The sequence below is a fragment of the Panulirus ornatus genome, chromosome 1 (assembly GCF_036320965.1).
Source record: "Panulirus ornatus isolate Po-2019 chromosome 1, ASM3632096v1, whole genome shotgun sequence".
Lineage (NCBI taxonomy): Eukaryota > Metazoa > Arthropoda > Malacostraca > Decapoda > Palinuridae > Panulirus > Panulirus ornatus.
In genome coordinates this window covers 59,276,743-59,301,742 of record NC_092224.1, presented here as the reverse complement: position 1 = coordinate 59,301,742, position 25,000 = coordinate 59,276,743, and positions in this window count along the sequence as shown.

Genomic DNA, 25,000 nt, shown 5'->3' with positions numbered 1-25,000 from the left:
TGTAGGAGGAAAGCTATCAGAAGCAGTGAGTAGTTCTCATCAGCAAAGTGAGGCGTGTGAGCTAGTGAGTAAAGAGGAATGTGAAGAGTTCCAAGTGAAGATGGGTCTGCGGCAGGGATGTGGGATGTCACCATGGCTGTTTAATTCGTATATGGATGGAGTGGTGAGGGAGGTAAATTGCAGGTGCCTTGGAGAGACAAGCAGGAATGCAGTCCCGACTGTAAGGGTCAGGGCGGGTCCTGGGAAGTGAGTCAATAGTTGTTAGCTGATGAAACGACGCCGATTGCAGATTCAAGTGATTAACTGGAGAATTTGGTGTCTGAGTTTAGGAGAGTTTGTGAAAGGAGAAAGTTGTGAGTATGTGAATAAAAAGAGTGTTATTAGCTTTAGGAGTACAGTTGGACGGGTTAGTTGGGAGTGTGAGTTGGAATGGAGAAAACTTGAGGAAATGGGGTGATTTAGATACCCGGGGGTGGATATGGCGGCGAATGGAACCATGGAAGGGGAGGTAAGTTACAGGTGTAGGAGGGAAGGTCCTGGAATTATTGAAGGTGTGAAAAGCGAGGTCGGTGTTTAGGGAGGGGTTTAAATGGGTATGATTGGAGGTTTAGTGCTCCCAGCGATATTGTATGGTTACGAGGCGTGGGCTGTAGATGAGAGCGTAGGAGGAGGGTGGATGTGTTGAAAATGAAATGTTTGAGAGCAATATGCGGTGTGAGGTGGTTTGATCGAGTAAGTCATAAAAGGCAGGAGAGAGGTATGGTAACTAGAAGAGTACTGTTGAGAAAGCTGAAGACTGTGTGCTAAAATTGATTGGATATATGGAGAGAATGAGTGTGGAAAGGCTAAGAAAGAGGACATATGTTTCAGAAGTGGAGGGTTTAAGGAGAATGGGGAGACTAAATTGGAGATGATAGGATGGAGTGAACTGGAACGACGTGGTATACAAGGGCGACATGCTGTCAGTGGACTAAACCAGGGCGCATGAAGCAGCCAGGGGTAACCATGGAAAGTTCTGTGGGGCTTGGTTGTGGATACAGGGCTGTGGTATCGGTGCATCACACATGAGAGCTAGAGAATGGATGTTAGTGGATGTAGCCAATCTCCATCTGCTCCTAGTGCTACCTCTCGAACGTGGGGATGTGTGTTTACGCATGCAAACTTAGGACGAAAGACAAGGTACATATGTATAAAGATTAAGGGACAACATGAGTGTTTAACTCTCCCCGTAACACACATATGCATACATGTACACACACACACACACACACACACACACACACATATATATATATATATATATATATATATATATATATATATATATATATATATATATATATATATATATATATATATGTATACATGAATACATACGTACGTAAAATACCTAGTTCTACATAGACATAACACAGACAGACAGACATACAGTATTAGTATCTGTAATAAACTGCAATGGACAGGCGGTCTTGCGGCGTACGAATATCCAGAACCTGGTAAACTATCAGCGGGCCAGCAATGTAAACATGGTCTTTTCAGAGTCCATAGACCCGCTTCCGATAAAACATGGCCGAGAGATTTCATCGCATATATTTCGTTTGGTATCCCGTGTCCCTATGATAAGCCTCAGGATTACATATCGTAATCCCGCTTTGAGATTACCACCAGGATTTTACGTCGATTTCACTTGGGATTTATTCCTCGGGGCTGCACTCTCTCTCTCTCTCTCTCTCTCTCTCTCTCTCTCTCTCTCTCTCTCTCTCTCTCTCTCTCTCTCTCTCTCTCCCGTTTTCCATTCTACATTTATTTCAACATGTATTTTCTGTCTCCCCTTTATGTAAACTGGAGAATGTGCTCAACATTTCTTCATTCACACGAACATGAAGAGTACATTTTGGATACACCTTTTGCATCCCTTCTTTCCTTCGTTTTCGCAACGCCGGGAAATTTATTCTTCTCCTCCTTTCTCTGTGTGGATCAGTTTTTTTTTTTAGATTTATTCCATGGCATTTCCCCTTTAGCCAAGCCCTCAGATTTATTCGCAGCGTCTCCCTCTTTTCTGATAAGCTCTCACGTTACAAATCAAAGTAATGGAATATCCGCAGGCCATCTGTAGCCTGGAGAAAGAGAAGATAAATAAAACAGTTATAAATGGGAAGTGCGGGACGGGGGATGTCATTTCGTTCTCTTCGGAAGCATTCGTTGAGATGGTTCGCGGCGCGGGTTCGAGTATCGAGTTCTTGGTTCACGCTGGTGGTTTGTGCGGTTCAGTTGTCAGGTTTCGGTCTTATATATATATATATATATATATATATATATATATATATATATATATATATATATATATATATAACAGAGACGATTTCCAGCGTGTGTGTGTGTGTGTGTGTGTGTGTGGTATATTTGTTTTAATCGATGGTTCGCACAGGTGATTGACAGGTTTTCATTAGTGGTTCATTGGTCTGAATCGATGATTCACCCAGTTGTTTCATACGTTCACAGAGGTGCTTCACCCAGATGGGTCGCTGGGTTTAAACGTGTGCTTCGCACTGGTGGTTCATAGGTTTATATAGGTGATCCATTATTTATCTTGTCTTCATAGAAAGTTAATTCATGTTTTTCACTAAGACTGAAGGAGGTGTACAACACAGATGTTCATTTCCTTAAACTTATCGTTCAAAGAGGTGATTCGGTAGTCGTACAGATGGTTCGTAAGATTCGTTGCCTGGTCTACTATAACTGCTCACTCATATGTTACTCATGTTACATTAATGATTCACGCAGATATCGCGCATAGATTCTTCACCATTTAAACTCGCTATAGATAGACACACAGAGGGTTCAGTAGTTCACATCGTTGATTTACTGGGATAACACAATCGGAACAAATCAGGTCGGTGAATCTTCTCTCTGTTTTCCTTATGCTTTCGCCCCATATGCTTAGATTTTTTTTTTTTTTCGCTGATATAACTGTCATATATCTAAAGTCACTCTCCTGTTTCTGTTTCATGAAGAGAATTAACGACTCGCGTTCATGATAGACCAATTAGATGCTTCCGTACTTACGAAGGTGGTCGAATTATCTGTGACGTCAGCGAGAATTCGGAATCTTACTTAACCCTTTAAGTGTGACGATTCAACCCTTTGAGTACGTCGGTTCTACCCTTTGAGTGCGTTAACCCAACCCTTTAAATGTCATGATGACTTTATTCCTTGAGTATGAAGATCCGACACTTTAAGCACGTCGTCTTGAACTAGTGAGATCGAAGGCTTAACAATGACTTAAGTCACTCAAAGGTTAATTTTTGACCTTATTGGGTTAACTAGATAACAGGGAGAGGTGGGGGGGGGGCGAAGACAGACCCCCTCCACAGACTTTTCCCATCTCAAAGTTGTGTAGCGAAGGTTCGACTTTATTCTAATCTAAACATTCGTCGACGAAGAATAGAGTTTACCCTTCGCAGATGAGAGAGAAATTTAGATTCGCTTGACGAAAAGAATTTAGAATAATGAGGAGAGAGAGAGAGAGAGAGAGAGAGAGAGAGAGAGAGAGAGAGAGAGAGAGTAATGGAAGAGGAAGTGGCAAGAAAATGTAATTTCGGCCCCCACTGTCTGGCTGCGAATGTTCTGATAGAAGTAAAGAATTGCCGCAGACAGATCAAAGGCGAGCGTCGGCGGTGGAGGGGAAATCACATACAACCGTGTCATTTAGTTCATAACTTTCCGTCACAATGCTTTTCATGGTAATTACAAGCCTGTCACGAGCGGCCCAGACCAACCCCAAGTCCGTCCTGCTTGCAGATGTCGAGGGGATATCCTCTTTCTCACACGGGGTCATGTCCCGCAATTCCTTCCCCTTTTGTTCCACCGGTATTGATGCTTTTCTCCCTCTCGTCTGACCTGACCTGGGTACTTAAAGCACCCGGCCACAATGTCATCTCTTCCCAGAGGGTCTCAGGGTGCGTGGGCGAGAGGAAAGCACTAGGAAGCGGGAGTGACTGTGTTTCGGGGGTATGTAGCGCGCACGAGGGAGGAAACAGAGAGAAAGGGGCTGGATAGGGAGGGAGGAGGTCGATGGATCATGGCTCTCCAGAAGGTCACTGTTGAGGGGGCGTGTTCAAGAAGGGCCGCGGCAGGGAGAGTGATGGGGTTTGGGGAGGGAGGAGGGAGGGAGGCACAGACAAACGGCTGGGGATGAAGAATGGGTGGGTGGATGTGGGGCGTGGTAACACAGAGTTGGGAAGGGGAGGAGGAACAGTGGCATGGGACGAGGGTAGGATCTACGGGAGCTGTGCTCTCCCACCCCACGTCATCAGTGACGGAAAGAATCCTCTCGAGTAGTGAGGTAATAAGTCTGTGTTTGTGGTACATTTTGAAACACATGAAAGTGTTTTCCATACCTGGAAACCCTATGTCGTTGAGGCTCTTCGGTCATCCACTAGCTACAGAAGTTGTAGTAAATATGATTGTGCATTACTTATGCACGTAAAGCTTTGTCTAGGTATTTCAGAAACGTCTTAATCTCGTCACTGATACTAAGGAAAAAAAGTGGTCAAAGAAAAAAAGAAAATGTGGCGAGCGATGGTGTTGACTTTAACCACAGTGTTGTGAGTCTTGGCCATCGTCTGATGCAGAGGAAGCCAGACAGGGAGGAACACACTCTCTCTCTCTCTCTCTCTCTCTCTCTCTCTCTCTCTCTCCTCTCCTCTCCTCTCCTCTCCTCTCCAGAGCTACCCAGGCAGTTACGGACCATGAGAGAGAGAGAGAGAGAGAGAGAGAGAGAGAGAGAGAGAGAGAGAGAGAGAGAGAGAGAGAGAGAGAGAGAGAGAGAGAGATGGAGGGGGGGTGGGGGAAGAGATGAGGAGAGACAAAAACGGGAGACTAGAGACTCGATGCGTGTCGCAGTAAGTGGCTGGGGAGACCACACGGAAGAACTGATGCCTGGGGGAGAGGACGGCAGGAAATGGCACAGCTGATGTATATCGCTGTTAAGGTGCGTGGCTCTCTGGGTCCCGGGAGTGGGTGTCGAGTGGACCTATGGGGGCAAGACGTAGGAGAGTGGATGTAGGAGTGGACAGATGGGTGTCGGAATGAGCGTCCTGATAGAGGATCGGGCACTGTGTTCCTGGGAAAGGTTTTTCTAGGTCGTTGAGGACGTGTATGAATGTATATGAGTAGATCCGTGGGTCGGTAGGGCTCACAGACCTACGTAGGAGTAGGCTCTTGGTAGTGGGTTTAGAAGCGTGCTTGTAGACTGAGGAGTGGACGTGCAGGTGTAGCTGTATGCTTGGGGATATAACATGGACGAAGTGGGTGTTGAGAAAAGCCTATGGATGTGGAATCGGGCAGGTGGATATTAAGAGTGACGCTTTTGGTGGTAGAATTGGAACTCTGGCTTTTTGAGTGGTTGTGTCTGTGGCATGCTGGTGTGCAGGGATCGGATTGTGGGCACTAGAGTGGGCGTGTAGGTGTATGGCTGAAGGACTGGCTATATACATGGAAGAAAAGGACTTGTATGAGGGAGTGGGACTTAAGGTACAGGAGGGAGTGGACGCAGTTGCAGAATTGGCTCATACTGCCTGACACACTCATTGTAGATCCGACAATAGAACTAGCTCAACACTCTTGCTACAGCTTCTCGGATGCAACGACAGAACTCTGCTGGATGCATTCTTCAGACCTCCACGGTGTGGGTGAAGGAATGTACTTTGAAAATGTCGCATGTGGCTGTAGGAACAGGTAGATGGAAGATGTGGACTTTGTGTGTAGGAATTGGTGTGTGGACGAAGTTAGTGGGTATGTGAGTGTAGGGATCGAAACGTGAAATAAGTGAATACATCATTTCTTACTGGATTTATGCAGCCATTCAGCTGAATATAGAGTTTAACTCTTACAAATATTACCGAACTGGGAAGTCATGATTGTTATTTGTTAACTGAGATCAGTGTGGGTTGGATATTCCCACACTTTGGATAAGTACGTGGGTGGGGTACATCAAGATAGCGTGGCAGATATATCTGTGAACTTACAGGTATGTTTACTGAGTAAATATAGTTTGGTTTATGCATGGTGGACTTGGTTGACCACTGTCGAATTTTTACAGTAATACGTACATTAGTTGACATACCACATAACCAAAAGAAAACCTGACCTGTTCACTTGCATGTTTGGGTACTTGTTCGTGGATTGTTTATGTTCACAATGGTGGGTATAGGACTGTTCTTATATTTGTGTGTACGACCTATGAATGGAACAAGTCGATTGTGATGAAGGAACGGCGGTCCATGTTGGGGGTGCGTCGGGTGGTGGGAGGTCTGTGTAACGGGGTTGTGTCAGCAGTTAACTGCTAAACTGCCGTGTGAGCTTCCGGTGTTGGTCGGAGAGGGTGGACAGGTTCAGCGAGATGATGGTCTCTTGGTAGTTGGTGTGAAAATGGCCCAGGATGATACTACATACCCTTTTCTGCCCTCTTTTTAAGCTGTTCCCTTTTATGAAGCTGTTAGTGGGGAGAACCAGGCTGGGGAGGCGTAGGTGAGCTTAAGTAAAAAGATGGCACTGACATTCCTGAGCTCAACTGGTGGGACGCCTAATGATTTCAGGTGATGGGGAAGGTACAGTTGGTATGAGGGAGATTTGCTGATGGAACTCTCATGACCCTTCCCGATTAGACACGTCGTCTGTAGTGACACCAAGGAGGTTGAATTCTCTGACTACCCGGAGGATGTCAGGGCCTATTGTACTGCCAGAAAGCAAGATGTTGTCTGCACCCAGGTCTTTGGTTGGTTGATGGTGACGTCGGTGGCTGTAGGGCACCAAAGTCAGGACAGTTGTTGATAGTGATGGAGTCGTCATCGTACTTCTGGCGGTGGTTTGGGTGTAGGAATGTGCTGTTTACCAGGCTACCTATGTATACTTACGGTGGGGTTTGCCATTAGGTAAGACCACTGGGCGAAGTGTGAATGAAGGGGGAAGGATGTACCGAGAGCGTGAAGAACCTTCCACCGCTCAGGTAGTAAGCAACATAATCGTGCAGGTTTCATTCGCAGTAACTTGGCCCGGCCGCTAGTGGTAGGCATCCTTCACAATACTTCATTCACTCTCTAATCCCATCAGGACCCCTGTGGCTGCTGGGGGAGCGGGTTTACATGAGAGTATGAGGAGGTAGTGTGAGGGTGTGAACGTGGAGTGCACGTCAGGAGAAGTTAGGGTTCATGAGGGATGTGTGAAGCATGAGTATGATGGAATGTATGAGTACTGTATGTTTCATAGATATGAGGAGTGTATGTTGAAGATGGATGGTAAGGGGTTTGAGACGCATGTTTCAGAGTATGTATATCATATGTCAGGAGTGGATGTGACTGGCTTGGGATGATTGTGTGTGAGGATGCAAGTAGAATGTGCATTCAATGTGTGTGTGAGTGTGTGTGTGTGTTTGTGTGTTTGTGTGTGGGTGGGTGGGATGGGTGTGTTGTAACGTCATGAATTATGTATAATTAACTACTAATGCATAAACGTATTTTCTCCTTTCGATTAATGGGTCATTCATGTTTACCGGTGTATACAGAATGTGGCATACATTAAACCTGGTGAATATAACATGATGATCTGCTTGACAGTATGTTGTTTACAGTTGTATCCCGTTCTATAAGTGACTGGTTCTCCATCAGCTGATGTATTGCCTTCTCTGCGGGAGGTCACAAGGCTATTTAGTAGTCATTATTACTGATACGGGAAGTACAAACGATAACAACCTTAGAATTCATAATGGGTAAGTTTGTCATCCAGAAGAGAATAGCGAAAACGTGAAGCTGATGGTACTGAAGACGGAGTGACAGACTTAAGGTGAAGATACGATTGGAAAAGAAAGATAATACCCCACAACGTGGACGACTGACATGATTAAAGAAAATAGATAAGAAGAATCGTTTCTGTCTTGACGGTTATCTTGAACTGAATTGAGTAAGTATGCCGCAAAATAAGTCATGACTTGACGGTGACATAGTATCGTTAGTGAAAAAAAGATCGAAAATCGCTGGTCATGTGGGTGTGTATTACGTATGTGTATTAAGAGTGTGTAAGTATGTAAGGGATATGCGTTGACTATGGTTGAGAAATATGTATTGAGTGTGTATGTAATGTGTGTGAGGAGGAGTTGTAAGGGATATGTAAGGCGGGAGTGTTTGTATGTGTGTGTGTATGTGTGTGTGTGTGTGGTGTGGATGTGAAGTGTACGTGTATACACATGATACACTATCTAAGGCTGTGTTATTCAGACATTTTATTAGGTCGAGGAACCCTGTAATCTACATGTAATACTCTCCGGAGAACCGATCCCCTGCCATCCATTCTTTCACCGTCTTTCTTTAGAAGAATTTTATAACGTCATAAGCAGTCTCATGGCAGCCATTAGTCAAGCCCAAGTTAAAAGAGTTCCATTTATACGTTATGAACTACTGGGCTTTCGTATCTTTATCTTTTGTGAATATTATAAGAGAGTAACGTGGAATCCTTGAAGGATTCTTGCAGAACCATTGGGGGAACCTTTGCAGGATGCTCGCGGAACCCTTGAAGGATGCTTGCGAAACCTATGGAGGATTCTTGCGGAAACCCTTGAAGGATGCTTGCGAAACCTTTGAAGGATTCTTGCGGAAACCCCTGAAGGATGCTTACGAAACCATTAAAGGATTCCGCGGAATCCTTGAAGATTTCCACGGAACCCTTGGAGTATTTTCGCGTAGCTACTGAAGGATCCTCACGGAAATGTTGAAGGATGCTTGTGGAAATATTTGGATTCTGGGGATCCCGGTGGATAAACCTTTTTTTTTTTCAACAAGGGTTCCTACGAACTGCATGTGTGTTTGTGGAGTGGGTTGTGTGGGATGAGGAGTATTTGTATGGATGACTAGAGGGTAAGGGGGAGAAAATGATAGACGAAGTTGTCAAGTAGACATTCTTACCACGGAGAGAGAATATCACAAGGTGTAACAGTGGTGACATTAAGTGAAAACAATCCTTCTAATATTTAGGTGTTAGTGGAGGGTAATGGCTCAGGAAATACTGAAATGTTCATGATAGACGAGTGAGCTCTATTCATCTCAGTGATGCGTGGTTTCTTGCTTATAGCGCCTGAAAGATTCCCATTAAAATCACATCACTAGGGTAAGGTTAACAGTGGTATTAAGAAGCATGGAGTGAAAGAACTGATAACCAGTTCAGAAAACCAGACAGAGACGAACACCTTCCTACCCCGGGAGCAACGATACCCGATGAATTTACCTTCAGCCAACACAAGAGAGCAACAGTTGCCTCTTTCGAAAAGATGGCCGGCTGGATTTTACGGGGCCTTCAAGACAAAAGAAGGTAAAGCCAGTAATGGACCACTTCAAGACACGAACACTCTCCGGAATAGTATACAGCTGCGTGCAAACGTCACCTTCTAAGGGCGGGCGGAATTATAGTCAAGTGTGTGCAGTCCACGATGACACTGCTACGAACCTTCGCTGCCAAGAACAACTGACAGAACGGAAGCTGTATCCGCTTGAACATAGAGACAGTCAGGACTCAGTGATCTTAAGCTTGGAAGTCCTGGAAGGCATGGTTTCCAGTCTGCATTCCAAAATAGTATCGATATTAGCACGACAGGTATTAAATCCTCTATGTACCACTGAAAACGGGAGGTGTAAAATAAGTGCAGTAAGAGAAACTATTAAAAACAAACCACATCCAGGATCCAAAACGACTGAATTCCTTACCAGCAGCGGTTGGGAATGGTACACTTGTTTGTTGGAGAAGTTGGAGCGATTAGAGATGTTATGTTGTATTGCTGGAGAATTTGGTAAAAGGCGTAAGCAAATGTCGAGGTAAGTGTAGAAGACCAGCCGCGGTGTGGTGTTTACGCTGCGACCCTCAACAGCCTGATGGAACACAGACAAGCAACACTGCAGTTTGGTCTGAAAGCAAACTGTGAGGGTCGAAGCTCTCGGATGCCATCAGCTGGTAAACATAAAGTGAGAGGTATTCACCATCTCATGACAACGCATGTAATTCCTATCAAGCTACTCGTACAATGCTCATTATTTGTCATGAATTTCATTTCAAAAAATATCCTTCAGGAATCTCTTAATGTGAATCAGTGACGAGTAACTTACTTACTTAGCTCTTCAAGGGGAAGTTTGAGAAAGAGAATCATTAAATATGATAGACGTAAAATAGAAAAGTCTCTCGTCTTTGATGTCAGTTTTTTCTCTGTCTCTCGAAGATTTCCGAGATATCTTAACGAACACTGAACAGGGAAGAGGAATAAAGAATTGGCTCAAATAAGCTTGAGTGAAGAGATGGGGCTCCAATTTGTACCGATTTTGTGTTATGATACCGGAGAGTGACTTTCTAATAGCAAAATGATAATGATAATGCTAGTGCTAATAATAATGATCATGATGATAATCATGGATGTACCAAAAGATTTTATGAAGACATCTCAGAGAGTTTAGTGGAGGAAATGTAAACAGACTTAAAGGCGAGTGAATGAAAGTATTCACAGTGCATATATGGCGAACTATACCAAAATGACGTAAGATTAGTCTTGTTATGAGGAGAGACGTGTGGCTCATTGTGACCCTAATATTTTTTTTTCCTCTTCTCGTACTTTCTTGTCTCCACATGTCCAACGTTATCCTTCTGGCTCCTCTTCCATCCATTCCTCCTCCTGTCCTCTTTCGTGATAGAATTCTCTTCCATTTCCGTTCAGCCTGCCTCTCCCGTCCCCTCATACGCTTTAGCTTCCTTTCCCCCTGTCCCTAAACCTCATTCCTCCCCACCCATCTTCGGACAGCCACACCCTCATCCATCCATCTCCAACATCGCTTACGCTGCCCTTTCGCCCTCATCCACCAACACCATCATCATCACCACAGCCACCAACCAGAGGCCTGTCTCATCCTCTGCTTATTTAAGCCGGGTATTATTCCATCCTGTTTTTACAAAGATTTTTGGATATAGTTTTGTTTATCCGAGACGTTCGTATAATTGCATGAAGGGCATTTTTGGGGACCGCCGCCAGAATTTTGTAAGAATGAATTCACAACCCGGCCCGCTGCTCGGGAGGGAACCGCACGCAGATAGATAGGCAGAGAAGTCGATAGATAGATTGGCACAGAGGTACGCAGATAGGCACACAGATACAGAGGCGATACATTTCCAGAGAACTTTATAGAATATTGTGAGACAGACTGATAGAAAGGTGACTCTACCTCCTCCAAAAGATATCTGATCGTTTCCACAGAGCTCATGTTGCTGCAGAGACGAATGCTGGTTTGGGCAGGAGGATGTGAGAGTCACTGTGGGTCATATGTAAGAGAAGGAAGAGACTTCCACCCAATATGTGAGCGGTATGCCAGACTGGGGAGGGAATAAGACTCCCGTAGATACGAAATATATGGTCACATTAGAGTTATCATGCCATCTGTACGTCACGCCCTCGTGTGTATAGGCATCACCGATCTACGCTTGCATGTGGTTGCACCACATGTGAAAGGTCACGTACGAGGATTTATCACACACACACACACACACACACACACATACACACACACACACGATGAAAGAAAACTACACAAACGCATGCAGGTTTACACGCCAAAACACGCATTCAAACAGACACGCCTATGAATGAAAATATGCAGCGTGACCTTAGTTTATCCATCCTATTTTTAGTTTTTTTTATCTTGGCTGAATCTGTTTCAACAGTGGAAAAGAAAAAAGAAAAAAAAATGGGTTTTCCACTGGAGATTCCTGCAGGTTCACAAGGCTTTCAGTTTCAGCTGTCGACTGGGATGGAACACAAAAAGCTCATTTCACTAAGAGGGGCGCATCTTGAAAACCTTTTCTTTCACAAGACTGTGGAGTAGGTCTGGCGGTGGTCCTCTATAGCCCGCTGCCCCCTGCAGAGAGAGACACCCCCATTTCATGTTTTATTCTCTTAAATGAAGAAGTTCTGTCTTTCCTTTTTCCCCTGCAATTAAAATGCAAGGACTGAGTACTTGGCCTGGAGGGTTTGAGGCCCTTGACCAACTCTCCTCTCTCTCTCTCTCTCTCTCTCTCTCTCTCTCTCTCTCTCTCTCTCTCTCTCTCTCTCGCTCTCTCTCTCTCTCTCTCTCTCTCTCTCTCTCTCTCTCTCTCTCTCTCTCTCTCTCTCTCTCTCTCTCTCTCCCGTGCCATTAAGCCTTAAAGAGAATATTCGTTCGGTTTGACCTTGGGATTAAATTACCATAATAACGTGCACACCGTAAGAATTGGAAATGCATATTGGTATCGTAGCGAGGTGTGAGTTTAGCACTAGAATTATGTAATGACATTATTCAGTAGAGTGTATGTGTAGGATATTTTTTTTCATTTATTCATTTACTTATTTTCTGTGTGTGTGTGTGTGTGTGTGTGTGTGTGTGTGTGTGTGTGTGTGTGTGTGTGTATGAGTGTCTTCGATATAGATGTCTTCCGAGTTCATATGCCTCAGCATCGACTGTCTCTGTGTCTCTTCAGTATTCCGCATTAAACCTCTTGTTCTTCAGTCTTGCCTCTTGAGACTTCGAAAGTCTCCTAAACAAATGAAAGACGAACTGGAACCTCATCATCACGCTCCCGGTTTATGTCTTTCGTTGGCCATCGTCTAATGTGACTTGAAGGTTAACGATAAAGGCAAAGAGGTTCTAAAACTCGAAGGCAACGTCTTTAAGACGTCGCGTTTCGTAAGAGCTCTCAATGTGTTTTTGTCTTGTATGAGACCCTGTCATGGTACCTGACCCCCTCCAGATGTCGTCATTCTCCCAAGTCATTTAATGATAATTGGAAAAAAGAAACTGGCATTTGATCAGATTTTGTCAATTCGTCAAGCACTTCGTATTCTGTCTTAATCTGTCATTCTGTCATCTCTCTGTCATTCCTGCAGTCTTAGGCAATCTCCTGGATCGTGTCATTTTACAATATGTTGATATTTCCGTAAGAATGATAGATTTTGTATCAAAGACTCCAGTCAAGGGAAGAAGCTCTCATCGAAGTCAGGTTTTGGCTGAAACATGGAAAAAAAAAGGGCAACGGAAGTAGAGAAGATGAAAAATGAAGAATGTGTACTTGTGTAGCTGCATTGAGATTGTAAGATAGGATGAAGACAGGAATTATGGAAGGGGGTGCTCAGTGTATTGGTGCATTTCAGAGAGTTGTAGTAAAACTGTCTCACTAGATGGATGTTATTGAGACAGAAAGTAAGACCCGTGATCATAGCTCGGACTATATAGGATGGTCTGGACACCACTTCGATATTCCTTTGTTAGGACGGTGTAGTCTGATTCCCATTCTACCACGACCTATCCTTTTGTCAGGTTCTAATTACCTCACCAGATGCAGCCGCTGCACCCAGACCTTGTCACTGTGTCAGCTCATGTCACCCAGCCAGATCTCGTCACTCGCCCCACTGGATCATCTCATCAGATCATGTCACTGCAAAAGCCGTCGGCTCTCCGTCAGGTCTTGTTATCTCACCCGCTCCTGTCACCCTTCCAGATCGCGTTATCTCGTCGCTTCTCGTCATCCAGGCAAGTCTCGTCACTTGTCTGCCGCCTTACAGGATAACATCAGTCCGTCCTGCCTCGTCACCCAGTTGGATTTTGTGCATCCAGCCCTCCCTTAAGAAAAGACACGCCCTTAAGAAAGGTGTTCCAGTTACCCCTCGAGTTCATGTATACCCTCGTACTCCAGTGACATAAACTGTTTATCTTTACTGTATGCGTTAGTCATACAAGGTTGTATGCTAGAGACGTTGCGTAAATCCTTCGCTGTATGCTAGAGACGTTGCGTAAATCCTTCGTTGTATTACTTGTTCCGCTTTTCCTAGAGTCGAGCAGATCTCTCTAATTACCTCCTTTTGTCCTCCACTCTCCTGCTGAAGCTAAAGAATGCACCCAAGTGTCTCCTAGTCCCCAATCCTTAAGAAGCCTGTACGTTAGAGTCTACGGAGGAAAGTAATGGGTCTCCATCGCATTGTCACAAATTATATGATATTGGAGAATATTGTAATGAGCAATCATCGCGTTTTCAGACATTTTTTCAAACTTCCTTTAGAATTACTGAACATAGTTTTTGATATACAGGGTTTTAAAGATGTTGGTTTACATAGTTTTTGATATACAGGGTTTTAAAGAAGTTGGTTTTAGTGTTCATTGGTTTACAGATGTGCTTTAATATGTAGCGCTCGACCGCTGTGTTAGTGAACTTGAGTGTTCAGCGGTTCAGTCGCTGTGTTCGAACCTCCTGAACACCTCGAGCTGTTGTCCAGCTGTATTTGGTGGTCGGGCTGCGGGTGGAGGCGGCCACATCGAACCACTACATTCAATCTATATTTCTTTTACGCCTTTTTCTCTTCCTCGCCCTCGAGCGTATTTTCTGCCCGTAAGCTGCTGACAGAGGCAGAATAACTCGATTTACAAAGGCGTCTCGAAGACTCCTTTTATAAAGACCCAAAGTTTTTGGCGGATTCATAACTTTTAATGAGGTTATCGGAAGGCGGCGGTAGGGAGGTGCCCAGTGTGGGACCACGGCCTCCGTATCTCAATTGTCAAACTACGTTTCTTACGGCCAGATGAAAATCCGCCGTTTCTTAGCGAGAGATGGGAATGCCCCGTTTCTTAGGGAGAGACGGGAATACTCGATTTTCGTAGGCAGAGATGGGAATGCCCCGTTTCCGAGGGAGAGATGGGAATACTCCGTCTCTTAGGGAACGTTGGGAATATTCCGTTTCGTAAGTATATATGGGAATCCAACGCTTCTTAGGGAGAAAATGGGAATCCTTCGTTTAACAGGGGAAGATAGGAATCCCTCGTAATTTAGGGAGAGAAACCATTCCTTCGTTTTATAGGGAAAATGGTAGTCTTTGGAAGATGAAGCTTCCTCGATATTTAAAAAGAATTGCTTGTACATTCGTTCTCCAGCAGCGATGACGCTTTTCTCTTCACTATTCCAGTGATCATAATGGTGTAAAGGTTTGCCAGTCTGTTGTCGGCTGCTGGCGGGGTAGACCGTGCTTTAGAAGAGGTGGTGGTCTTCGGCGGTGCTTGTGCTGGTGTGTAGCACTTACTGTGGTTTATTTCTTCCCAGCAGAGTGGAAAATCGGAAGTCGTATTTTATTGGGTGTGAAGCACACTTGCCCTTGTGGATCAGGACGAGAAGAGTGAGCGCAGAGGTGCTCTTAACTCCCCCATATATGGCAGGATGAGGGCTCTTGGGCAGGTGGATTATTGTATTGGTGTTTCTGAAGATACTCCAAGGTCCTGGCTCTCTCTCTCTCTCTCTCTCTCTCTCTCTCTCTATATATATATATATATATATATATATATATATATATATATATATATATATATATTATCCCTGAGGATAGGGGATTAAGAATACTTCCCACGTATTCCCTGCGTGTCGTAGAAGGCGACTAAAATGGGAGGGAGCGGGGGGCTGGAAATCCTCCCCTCTTGTTTTTTTTTTCCTTTTTTTTTATTTTCCAAAAGAAGGAACAGAGGGGGCCAGGTGAGGATATTCCAAAAAAAGGCCCAGTCCTCTGTTCTTAACGCTACCTCGCTAACGCGGGTAATGGCGAATAGTTTAAAAGAAAAAAAAAAATATATATATATATATATTGGAAAGGATCACAATTTTGTGCGTGATCAAGATATTCGTATGAGTCCACGGGGAAAATGAAACACGATAAGTTCCCAAGTGCACTTTCGTGTAATAATCACATCATCAGGGGAGACACAAGAGAGAAATATGAGTCAGTTGATATACATCGAAGAGACGAAGCTAGGACGCCATTTGGCATGTTTACCAAATGGCGTCCTACCTTCGTCTCCTCGATGTATATCATCTGACTTATATTTCTCTCTTGTGTCTCCCCTGATGATGTGATTATTACACGGAAGTGCACTTGGGAACTTATCGTGTTTCATATTACCCGTGGACTCATAGGAATATATATATATATATATATATATATATATATATATATATATATATATATATATATATATATATTATTTATTTATCTATTTTGCTCTGCCGCTGTCTCCCGCGTTAGCGAGGTAGCGCAAGGAAACAGACGAAAGAATGGCCCAACCCACCCACATACATATGTATATATATGCACGTCCACACACGCAAATATACATACCTATACATCTCAACGTATACAAATATATACACACACAGACATATACATATATACACATGTACATAATTCATACTGTCTGCCTTTAGTCATTCCCATATATATATATATATATATATATATATATATATATATATATATATATATATATATATATATATGTGTGTGTGTGTGTGTGTGTGTGTGTGTGTGTGTGTGCGTGAGAGTATTTACTATTGATGGTGACTTATTTGTCTTCTTTTTTATGCTCATTTATATATTCATTTCTCATTTTTCCGTGCAGCGACGCAAGGAAAGGTCAGAATATTGGAGATCCATGCACGATCAATGTCTTATATCACTCAGATTCTTCTTATATAAGACCCGAGTGAGTTAGATCATAGAGACATGGCTTCACGAAGACGGAATAATATATATTTATTTATGGATTTTAGCCAAAAATCGGGGAGAAAAATTGTAACAACAGCGGTTGTTAGAAGGCAATAATTTCCTGTTGTGATCCTCGATAACAAAGACCAGGGCGGTTTGAAAGGGCTTACGAGAGTTTTAGGGCGGATTATGCCTGGCGAAGGGTGTAATAAGGCTCGGCATGGAGGGTGGACTCTGATGAGGAAGTGAGAGAGCCCAAGTGGGTGAGAGTGATGAGGAGGAGGAAAAAAAATAGGTAATACGGGATTATTCTGAATTCTCTTTATACTGAGACGGTATGTGTTCTGATTATATATATATATATATATATATATATATATATATATATATATATATGTATATATATATATATATATACACGAATAAGGTGCACATGAACGCGCACTCTCATAGAACACATAATACCCTCCAACAGTCAGCCGACTACCACGCAAAAGGTCGTGGGTTCGAATCCTGGCTGTTGGAGGGTATTGTGATTATATATATATATATATATATATATATATATATATATATATATATATATATATATATATATATATATATATTTTTTTTTTTTTTTTTTTTTTTTTTTTTTTGCTTTGTCGCTGTCTCCCGCGTTTGCGAGGTAGCGCAAGGAAACAGACGAAAGAAATGGCCAAACCCACCCCCATACACATGCCTTGATTCAATCCACTGACAGCACGTCAACCCCGGTATACCACATCGCTCCAATTCACTCTATTCTTTGCCCTCCTTTCACCCTCCTGCATGTTCAGGCCCCGATCACACAAAATCTTTTTCACTCCATCTTTCCACCTCCAATTTGGTCTCCCTCTTCTCCTCGTTCCCTCCACCTCCGACACATATATCCTCTTGGTCAATCTTTCCTCACTCATTCTCTCCATGTGACCAAACCATTTCAAAACACCCTCTTCTGCTCTCTCAACCACGCTCTTTTTATTTCCACACATCTCTCTTACCCTTACGTTACTTACTCGATCAAACCACCTCACACCACACATTGTCCTCAAACATCTCATTTCCAGCACATCCATCCTCCTGCGCACAACTCTATCCATAGTCCACGCCTCGCAACCATACAACATTGTTGGAACCAATATTCCTTCAAACATACCCATTTTTGCTTTCCGAGATAATGTTCTCGACTTCCACACATTCTTCAAGGCTCCCAGAATTTTCGCCCCCTCCCCCACCCTATGATCCACTTCCGCTTCCATGGTTCCATCCGCTGCCAGATCCACTCCCAGATATCTAAAACACTTCACTTCCTCCAGTTTTTCTCCATTCAAACTCACCTCCCAATTGAATTGACCCTCAACCCTACTGTACCTAATAACCTTGCTCTTATTCACATTTACTCTTAACTTTCTTCTTTCACACACTTTACCAAACTCAGTCACCAGCTTCTGCAGTTTCTCACATGAATCAGCCACCAGCGCTGTATCATCAGCGAACAACAACTGACTCACTTCCCAAGCTCTCTCATCTCCAACAGACTTCATACTTGCCCCTCTTTCCAAAACTCTTGCATTCACCTCCCTAACAACCCCATCCATAAACAAATTAAACAACCATGGAGACATCACACACCCCTGCCGCAAACCTACGTTCACTGAGAACCAATCACTTTCCTCTCTTCCTACCCGTACACATGCCTTACCTCCTCGATAAAAACTTTTCACTGCTTCTAACAACTTGCCTCCCACACCATATATGGATGGGTATTGACTGAGAGGGTGAAGGCATGTACAGAGCATCAGATTGGGGAAGAGCAGTGTGGTTTCAGAAGTGGTAGAGGATGTGTGGATCAGGTGTTTGATTTGAAGAATGTGTGTGAGAAATACTTAGAAAAACAAATGGATTTGTATGTAGCGTTTATGGATCTGGATAAGGCATATGATAGAGTTGATAGAGATGCTCTGTGGAAGGTATTAAGAGTATATGATGTGGTAGGCAAGTTGCTAGAAGCAGTGAAAGGTTTTTATCGAGGATGTAAGGCATGTGTACGAGTAGGAAGAGAGGAAAGTAATTGGTTCCCATTGAATGTCAGTTTGCGGCAGGGGTGCGTGATGTCTCCATGGTTGTTTAATTTGTTTATGAATTGGGTTGTTAGGGCGGTGAATGCAAGAGTTTTGGAGAGAGGGGACAACTATGCAGTCTGTTGTGGATGAGAGGGCTTGGGAAGTTAGTCAGTTGTTGTTTGCTGATTATACAGCGCTGTTTGCTGATTCGGGTGAGAAACTGCAGGAGCTGGTGACTGAGTTTGGTAAAGTGTGTGGAAGAAGGAAGCTGAGAGTAAATGTGAATAAGAGAATAAGAGCAAGGTTATTAGGTATAGTAGGGTTGAGGGACAAGTCAAGTGAGAGGTAAGTTTGAATGGAGAAAAACTGGAGGTAGTGAAGTGTTTTTAGATATCTGGGAGTAGATTTCGCTTCGGATTGAACTGTGGAAGCGGAAGTGAGTCACAGGGTGGCGGAGGGGGCGAAGGTTCTGGGGGCGTTGAAGGATGAGTGGAAGGCGATAACATTATCTTGGAAAGCAAAATTGGTTATGTTTGAGGGAATAGTGGTTCCAACAATGTTATATGGTTGCGAGGCGTGGGCTATAGATAGAGCTGTTCGGAGGAGAGTGGGTGTATTGAAAATGAGATGTTTGAGGACAATATGTGGTGTGAGGTGGTTTGATCGAGTAAGTAATGAAAGGGTAAGAGAGATGTGTAGTAATAAAAAGAGTGTGGTTGAGAGAGAAGAGGATGTATTGAAATGGTTTGGTCACATGGAGAGAATGAGTGAGGAAAGATTGACTAAGAGGATAAATGTGTCATAGGTGGAGGGAACAAGAAGTGGAGGACCAAATTGGAGATAGAAGGATGGAGTGAAAAAGATTTTGAGCGATCGGGGCCTGAACATGCAGGAGGGTGAAAGGCGTGCAAGGAATAGAGTGAATTGGAACGTTTTGGTATACCGGGGTCGACATGCCCTGGTTCAGTCCATTGGCAGCACGTGAATTTCTCACATACATTCATCAAAGCAAACACATGATTCACACATCCTCTACCACCTCTGAAACAACACTGTTCTTCCCCAATCTGATGCTCTGTACATGCCTTCACCCTCTCAGTCAATATAGCAGTGGTGGAGAGTTGACGCCTATGGTTGGGAAAGAAGAGCTGCAAACTCCTGGGACACACACAGGAACAACATTAGGTTTGATGGTAGACCATCTCAATAAAAGAGCCACTCGGGGAAAAGCGGTCCTGGCTTGTCTATATAGACTCGGGCTGCCTTCCGAAGAACCAAAAATTTCACCTGTTGAAAGCCATGATCATGCTGTCCTTACCTTTTCCCAAGTACCCACACACATCCCCTCCAGTCTCACTTTTTGAAACTAAATAGGATGGAAGACTCGGGCTTTGCATTTCATCATTAACGAAAGATACCTCTACACCGAAAGCACCGAACAGCAACACGTGAAAGTTACACCAGTTGGCTCATATGTAAGAGAAGGAGCAGAGGGAGAAAGGGTATAGCAAGGCTGAAAGTTAACATTGATACTAACTAGAAACATATCCACGACCTCGACAGCAGCAAAGACATGGAACATCCAAGGTTCTCACAGAGCATTAAAGTGTTAAGGGATTCCCTAGCCAGCTGTCAATGTACACGTTAAGCAATGCTTACCTCAATTTGGTTACATTTACTTCGCCTTAAGTCACAAGAAACATCACTACATACACAACCATAGTCTGCCGGGGAGGAATATATGTAAGGCACCAAAAACTTTTTTCTCGGTTCTTTTTCTAAGCAATTCACAAAGCCCACACCATACCTTTATATGTACTCTCTAACTCTGCCATTTCAATGCTTAACTTGCACTGTCCAACCCCCTTCATCCGCTTCTCCAACGACCCTATTAAGAGAGGTGTACGTAAAGAGAGATATACTACTGGGTAGAAAGAGAGAGGGCCAACGTTGGGTGTCGGAGAGAGAGAGAGAGAGAGAGAGAGAGAGAGAGAGAGAGAGAGAGAGAGAGAGAGAGAGAGAGGAGCTAAACATATGCAAGGCAAGGATCAGACAAAGAGCTTAGTAATCCCTGCCACCGTCGTTATCACCGCCGTATTGTCAGTGTGGAAGGACGCGGTGGATCTGGTGTGTGAGTGGTGGAGACGCCTGCCTCGCTAGGGGGACGCGTTAGTGGTGGTGGTGATGGTGAGTTGCAGGTGGTGGAAGTCAAGGTGGAGGAGGACAAGTGGGGGGATATCAGGTGATGGAAGTCAAGTTGGAGGAGGACAAGTGGCGTTGTAGAAAAGACTGGAGATGGGAGTTGAAGTCAAAGTGAAGGAGGACAAGTGTTGGAGATGTCAGGTGGTGGACGGCAAGATGGAGTGGGCCAAATGGTGCCGAAGGGGTGATGGGGGTTGACGGTTGGTGGAAGTTAAGTCGGAGGGGGACGAGTTAATAGGTGGTTGAAGATGAAAATGATGGAGGGCGATTAGGATGAGTTGAGTCAGCTGAGGATGAGTGGTAGATGTCGAGGATATAAGTGGTCAAGGATGAGGAGCTGAATACAATATATTCATTTTTGTGCTGTTTTACTTCACTTCTTTCATGAAAGTTTTACGGTTTTATGCTGAATATTAGATTGTCTCGTGGAATGACTGTATTCTGTGAGAATTGTAAGATATTAAGTGAACACGGCAAGGTTCTGTGTTTGTTTACTTAGCTGGATGTAATTAAGTATGGAGAGGTCGGATGGTGGAAGTCGAGATGGAGTAGGACAGATGGTGCTGTAGAAGTGATTGGGGATGAGTGTTGAAGTTAGAATGAAGGGGGACAAAGTTTGGAATTAAGTTCTTTTAGGTTGTTTGAAGCCAAAAACTCATGATTGTTGCGTAAGAACGAAAGTCTAATTTGCTTGTATATAAGAAGGATATTATTGTTCTGAACGATCCTTACTTCTTGCGCTAGGAGTCCTAGCTATCTTTATGAGACTCTTGCACTGTTGAGGAAGCCGGCCACGTCCACTGATCGGAACCATAGGTCATAAAGCGTAGTAATATGTACGCTTCTCTAGTGCAGGGCACTTGAGTAGTAAGTGCTCGGTGTGTTACTTTTCGTAGTTGCATCGAGGGCATGAAGTGTCTTGGGATATGATGAACGGTAGGGTTGATGTCCGGAGCGTAAGCGGTAGAGTGTGACCCGTGTTCGTCTGGGGAGTGCGATTTCTGATGGGTGTATGTCTGGTACGATGTACTTTTAAGACTTGAGTTTGGATGGAGGTTGTTCCGTGCTTAACAAGGGGTATTTTAGTGTATATGTATATGTCTTTTGATTGAGAGGGTGAAGGCATGTACAGAGCATCAGATTGGGGAAGAGCAGTGCGGTTTCAGAAGTGGTAGAGGATGTGTGGATCAGGTGTTTGCTTTGAAGAATGTATGTGAGAAATACTTAGAAAAGCAAATGGATTTGTATGTAGCATTTATGGATCTGGAGAAGGCATATGATAGAGTTGATAGAGATGCTCTGTGGAAGGTATTAAGAATATATGGTGTGGGAGGCAAGTTGTTAGAAGCAGTGAAAAGTTTTTATCGAGGATGTAAGGCATGTGTACGTGTAGGAAGAGAGGAAAGTGATTGGTTCTCAGTGAATGTAGGTTTGCGGCAGGGGTGTGTGATGTCTCCATGGTTGTTTAATTTGTTTATGGATGGGGTTGTAAAGGAGGTAAATGCAAGAGTCCTGGAAAGAGGGGCAAGTATGAAGTCTGTTGGGGATGAGAGAGCTTGGGAAGTGAGTCAATTGTTGTTCGCTGATGATACAGCGCTGGTGGCTGATTCATGTGAGAAACTGCAGAAGCTGGTGACTGAGTTTGGTAAAGTGTGTGGAAGAAGAAAGTTGAGAGTAAATGTGAATAAGAGCAAGGTTATTAGGTACAGTAGGGGTGAGGGTCAAGTCAATTGGGAGGTGAGTTTGAATGGAGAAAAACTGGAGGAAGTGAAGTGTTTTAGATATCTGGGAGTGGATCTGTCAGCGGATGGAACCATGGAAGCGGAAGTGGATCATAGGGTGGGGGAGGGGGCGAAAATTTTGGGAGCCTTGAAAAATGTGTGGAAGTCGAGAACATTATCTCGGAAAGCAAAAATGGGTATGTTTGAGGGAATAGTGGTTCCAACAATGCTGTATGGTTGCGAGGCGTGGGCTATGGATAGAGATGTGCGCAGGAGGATGGATGTGCTGGAAATGAGATGTTTGAGGACAATGTGTGGTGTGAGGTGGTTTGATCGAGTAAGTAACGTAAGGGTAAGAGAGATGTGTGGAAATAAAAAGAGCGTGGTCGAGAGAGCAGAAGAGGGTGTTTTGAAATGGTTTGGGCACATGGAGAGAATGAGTGAGGAGAGATTGACCAAGAGGATATATGTGTCGGAGGTGGAGGGAACGAGGAGAAGAGGGAGACCAAATTGGAGGTGGAAAGATGGAGTGAAAAAGATTTTGTGTGATCGGAGCCTGAACATGCAGGAGGGTGAAAGGAGGGCAAGAAATAGAGTGAATTGGAGTCATGTGGTATACAGGGGTTGACGTGCTGTCAGTGGATTGAAGCAAGGCATGTGTAGCGTCTGGGGTAAACCATGGAAAGCTGTGTAGGTATGTATATTTGCGTGTCTGGACGTGTGTATGTACATGTGTATGGGGGGGGGGGGGGTTGGGCCATTTCTTTCGTCTGTTTCCTTGCGCTACCTCGCAAACGCGGGAGACAGCGACAAAGTATAAAAAAAAAAAAAAAAAAAAAAAAAAAAAAAAATGTCTTTTGTCAGTGTCATATTTGTTGGGAGTGGGAGGATCCGTGAGTAGAGGTTGCGGAAGTGTGACACTCACTCACACACACACACACACACACACACATGTATAAGCCTTTTTTTTCGGAGGACGCAGGAAACTGTACATGACCAATTTCATATACGCTGCGCTACCGTCATGCTTGCGGGCGATCGAAGTCTTCGAAGTTAACCACAACCAACTCAAAATGTTGTTAAGAATGAAAACAACTTCGGACGAGTGTAAACATTGAAGTTATCTTTCCATGTGCAGACGAAAGAGCCGAGGCATAATCTGCAGGTGGAAGTTACTGGAAGGCGTGGTCCTCAATGTACACTTCGATGATAATTCCTAATTAGCATAAAGACTTGATAGCCACACCGATTAACTTTGGTGCCATAGATTTCATGAGAAAAAATAAACATTGTAAACATCTGGAGTTTGGATCATTTCTGTCCATTACCAGTAAACATGAGAAACATAATTGACCTCACAGCAGGGGACTTGAGGCGCTTTTATGACAAGTATTACAAAGTGTTCCTTGCGACCCGGGCATGATGGAGTAACGTAGGTCTGCAGATTGGGGGACTCGAAAAACAGCCTAACTGACCAGAGGAACGGCATCGAAGCTTGTTCCCAGACGAAGCCACTGTAACCGAGAGCTTTAAAAAGCTTTAGCTGTTCTCATCACTAGCTAGAGAGGCAGACAACAGCAGTGTAAACTGTGCGATTACAGTGATTGCCGCTAAATTCCTTATCATGCACTTGCGGTGGGCAACACTCCAATAAGACTGTCGCGATCACACATCCTCCCAGACGATGTAGCAATCATACTTCCCTTAACCCTGTCGTCGACGGATTACCATAAGACTCGGTAGATGTCGGAGTTCCCCGTAAAACTTCCTTGTGGCCAGAAATCCCATAAGACTTTATAGTTGTCAGAATTCCCATAAGACTTTGCAGGCTAGCGTCAGAACTCCAGTACGACTGGAGCCAGAGTGCTATATGCTCCCGTCCTTACCCCCCTTAGAACTCAAGGCTGAAGGACAACTCCAGAGTTGAACCCTGTACAGAAAAAGGTACGCGCGTTCAGGCATAATAGCACATCCTCTTGTGATTTTTTTTTTTTTTCTCGGTGAAAAGTGTTTGATTGAGCGATTAGCAGAATAAAGATGGGTCAGATTTAAGACGTCACGGAATAAATCTGAGCCGTATTATATGATTCCCGGGATAAAGTATTTGTGATGACCATTGTTGTGAGCCATGGCGTTTAGCAGGGGTCGTTTGTAATATGTCCGTCCGTCATGGCGATGTAAAACTCTCTCTCTCTCTCTCTCTCTCTCTCTCTCTCTCTCTCTCTCTCTCTCTCTCTCTCTCTCTCTCTCTCTCTCTCTCTCTCTCTCTCTCTCTTTAAATCCTACACGACATTTGTCGATACTCAGTCCGAGGACAACCTCAGACCTGCTCTTTTTTCTTCGTCATTCTTTTTTTTTTTTTCCTTTTTTTCTCTCTCTCTCTTTCTCCACGAGTGAGTGCAAGCGAAAGCTGAAGGGAT